Source organism: Schistocerca gregaria, chromosome X (assembly GCF_023897955.1).
Source record: "Schistocerca gregaria isolate iqSchGreg1 chromosome X, iqSchGreg1.2, whole genome shotgun sequence".
Lineage (NCBI taxonomy): Eukaryota > Metazoa > Arthropoda > Insecta > Orthoptera > Acrididae > Schistocerca > Schistocerca gregaria.
The window spans coordinates 511,164,382-511,168,991 of record NC_064931.1 but is presented as its reverse complement, the minus strand read 5'-3'; the positions used below and the strand labels follow the sequence as shown (position 1 = coordinate 511,168,991).

The 4,610-nt window shown below is 40.1% G+C and overlaps 1 non-coding gene across 1 annotated transcript; it reads right to left on the bottom strand.

Moving 5' to 3' along the window:
- Positions 1–4,271: 4,271 nt before the first annotated feature.
- Trnat-ugu (transfer RNA threonine (anticodon UGU)) lies at positions 4,272–4,347 on the bottom strand. The gene has a single exon. It is a non-coding gene; the product is annotated as a tRNA-Thr (tRNA).
- Between the last annotated feature and the right edge of the window lie 263 nt (positions 4,348–4,610).

Genomic DNA, 4,610 nt, shown 5'->3' with positions numbered 1-4,610 from the left:
AAGTTCATACTCATTTATACAATCAGGTGAGGTGTTAGAAACTTTAAGTACAATAATCATATTGGCTACAGTGATAAAATGAAATAAAATAACACACAATTGACAATTCTTATAGGGGTTCATAGGTAGATATGAAAGGCTGGAGGCACACACACACACACACACACACACACACACACACACACACACACACCCTAAGATTTACCACTAATATTTATTTATGTTACCATAACAGCCCTGAGTGTACAGGAGATTGACTTCATTTACAGATATACAATCACACCAACAGCTTGTACCCCTTGTCAGCTTGAAACTATGTATGCAACTGCTGATACAAATGCACATCCATGTGCACTTTTTAAGCATTTACCATTCTTCCAAACCAACCACATAACAGAGATACATAAAGATCCAACAGCCAGAATTCAAAAAGAGATTAAACACATCTCAAACAACATCAAATTTCTACTCACCATCCAAGAAACAAGAAATATTGTAACAATGAGCCCACAAGCACCTTGCCTTCGGTCACAACCCAAGATACACAAAAATGGGACCCCCATAAGACCTATAGTGAACTGCAGGAACAGCCGAACATTCAAACTCAACAAAATGCTCTTCAAAATTCTCAAAGAAGCATACACATTCAGTAATGAGAGAACACTTAAAAACACAACAGAATTCACACAACATGTCAAAGACATAGAAGTACCTGACGGAGCCACACTTGCCTCATTTGACATACAAAACCTTTATTCCTCTGCGCCAATAGATCCCACACTACAGATAATCAATGCCAACCTACAAAAACATAAAAAAATCCCTTCAACTCACATTACTGAGCTAATGGACCTGCTCGAATTCACACTTTCACACAACTACTGTAAATTCAACCATAAAATCTACATACAAACAGATGGCCTGGCAATGGGCTCGAATCTTTCTGGGTTGCTAGCTGAAATATTTATAAGTAACTTAGAAGACAAAATCCTGAATTCTGATCACCACCTCCTCAAAAATATCATCTACTACTACAGATATGTGGATGACACCATCATTTTAATCAAAGGCACTAAAGATGACATCAGTGAGTTGAACCAGTTATTCAACAGCTCCCATGAAAACATAAAATACACAGTTGAACACCAAACAGATGACAGTATAAATTTCTTAGACCTTACAGTTAGAATAAGGAATAACAGACATGGGTTTGAAATTTACCGGAAGCCTACCACAACACATACTACAATCCACAACTCCTCCTGTCACCCCACAGCCCACAAAATGGCAGCATTCCGGTACATGATCAATAGAGCTATCCAACTACCACTCTCTGAAGACAAAAGTGATCAAGAAATTCAAATAATAAAACAAACAGCTATTGCAAATGGTTATAACAGCTCCATAGTAGACACCCTAAAACACTCAATAATGGCAAAGAAATCACAACACAAAAAACAAAAAGAAAATATCATCTTCCACACAATCCCCTTTCTAGGTAAGATTTCCTATCAGATAGCCAATGTCTTCAAACGAAAAGGCATAAGCATATCCTTCACAACAGACAACAGGATCGGACAGAAATTACCCCACAACATCAGCACACAAAACCCTTTGCATCACACAGGCGTATACAAAATTAAATGTTTAGACTGTGACTGCTTCTACATAGGCCAGACAGGGAGATCATTTGAGATTAGGTTCAAAGAACACGTGGCAGCACTAAAAAACAAAAAATACCACACATCAGCTATTGCCACCCACCTGCATGGAACAAAACACCATGTTAACAACACAAGTATCAGCATCCTACACATCCAACCAAAAGGCAGAAAACTAGACATCCTTGAAACACTCCAAATATACAAACATCAAACTAAACAACCTGAATGCATCTTAAATGACAAAAATGACAATATTTACAGTAGTATCATCTCCGTTTTCAACAACTGCCTACGTCATTAAAAATTGCTAAGCACACACACACACACACACACACACACACACACACAGACCCTAAGATTTACCACTAATATTTATTTATGTTACCATAACAGCCCTGAGTGTACAGGAGATTGACTTCATTTACAGATATACAATCACACCAACAGCTTGTACCCCTTGTCAGCTTGAAACTATGTATGCAACTGCTGATACAAATGCACATCCATGTGCACTTTTTAAGCATTTACCAATGTATTACCACAACCTTTAGACAGTTAATACATGCAACAGATATAATCTTAAGATCCTTTGCCTTGTAAAGTTTGCTGTCATACAATCTCTCTCTCCACCCTCTCCCTCCCTCTCATGTTCTCTTTATATTCCTTCCCCTCTGCCTCCAGCCTTTCATATCTACCTATGAACCCCTATAAGAATTGTCAATTGTGTATTATTTTATTTTATTTTATCACTGTAGCCAATATGATTATTGTACTTAAAGTTTCTAACACCTCACCTGATTGTATAAATGAGTATGAACTTTATGCTATTTTAAGCTGTCAAAATCGTATTTACTTACTGCCTGAAGTATTTACTCCAACAAATGTATTCAACACCTCCAAATCATTCAAAAAAGTTTTCTGTAATAATGTTGTTAGGACGTATATTCTCTGGACTTTGTGAGAACGTTTTCTCTTTTGCTGTACGATCCATGCACCTAATAGATTACGACGCCATATTTGTTTATACAATATGATAGTGTTCATGTGATGTGTTACGACTGTGAAAGGATCCTGTGACCACTGGAGGTACTTTATCTTACTTAATTTATGCTTACTGCTAGATACAAGTTCAATTTTTGTCAAAACAGACCAAGTTCTGAAATACTGTTTTGTTTTCTCCACTAGACAGTGTCACAACTTCCTCCAAAGAAATCGTAACACAACAAAAACACGCAAATGCCATATTAACTGATGTATATCCACCTGATGATGGAGGTTTAAATCTTCGAAACGAATAAACAGTGACTGGTAACAGTAAACTTATTGTTTCATTTAATAAACAGATAAATGTCAAGCGTCACAACCACCAACTCGTACCCAAACGGCTTGAACCTTGTCACAGCTTTGCACATGCAGCGTAACCATTTCAGGTGTACATAAATCACTATGGCAACAAAAATTTCCAAACGCTCTTTAAAAAATGAGAAAGTTCTGTCCTTGGATTCTCATCTGGACTGGTGGCAGTGGAGAATTTTGAATCGCTTCGTACGGGGATGGGGCGAACAAAGCGACTTATGACTAAATGGGGTCACATAGGCCATGATAAGCGTGAGTTGGTGAAATTCGGACCACGGAGCACCTTCTGAAATGCCAATTGGTTGTCGCGCTCAGAGAGTGGAAAAGAGAGGATTTTATGAAATACATCGCGACTACTGCTCTACATCGAAACGTCTTGTTTTTTGAGGTGGTTTAAAAATAGCAAATCTGTCTTCGTTTCAGGTTTTGACTTGTACATTGGATGCAGCAGAATCTACAGTTGCTGCCTAAATTTTCGCGCAGTCCGGAACCGCGCGACTGCTACGGTCGCAGGTTCGAATCGTGCCTCGGGCATGGATGTGTGTGATGTCCTTAGGTTAGTTAGGTTTAATTAGTTCTAAGTTCTAGGCGACTGATGACCTGAGAAGTTAAGTCGCATAGTGCTCAGAGCCATTTGAACCATTTGAACCAGCCTAAATTTTGTCGGTGTTCGGCGCGTTTTCAGTGTTTCATTGTTGACCATACAAGCGAAAATGGCGCCTGTTCAGCAGAAGGCACAAACTGTTGTTTGGTGCGCAGAGATAAATCCATTGCTATAGGTCAAAGACAGTTTCGTTCTGCTTACAGGAAAGTTGCATCACACGCCAAGAGGATAAAATCATGGCTTACGTAGTTCCTGGACACGGGCAGTATTCTGAAGTGCCAAGCCGGCCGTAGTGACCGAGCGGTTCTAGGCGCTTCAGTCTCGAACAGCGCGACCAGTACGTTCGCAGGTTCGAATCCTGCATCGGGCATGGATGTGTGTGATGTCCTTAGGTTAGTTAGGTTTAAGCAGTTCTAAATTCTAGGGAACTGAGGACCTCAGATGTCAAGTCGCATAGTGCTCAGAGCCATTTTTCTGAAGTGGTATGCTGGGAGTCCGCGTATCTCTGAAAAACAAGTTGAGAAATATGAAGGTTGTATCTGTTCTTGGTGACCATGCAGCTCTCTTAAAATGAAATGATAATGAAATCAAGACCCTAAGCTGTCGACAGGCGTTGATATACATCAACGGATACAGTTGAAAATGTGTGCCCCGCCCGGGACTCGAACCCGGGATCTCCTGCTTACATGGCAGACGCTCTAACCCATCTGAGCCACCGAGGGCACAGAGGATACTGCGACTGCAGAGATTTATCCCCACATTCCCAACTTAATTTCCACGCACTACATTCATAGTGCCCCTGCCCACTACACTCATTACTCTTGAGAAAAACCTTCTTGATACAACTCCTCAGTAGACATAGGATGTCCTGGGCCTGCAACTTCGCATGATAACATTTCAGTCACTGCTCAACAGTCAGTAGAGCCCACTTCGTATATGAACTGATACAGGATCCAGAAGCGACCTTTAACAGCCATGTTACATCA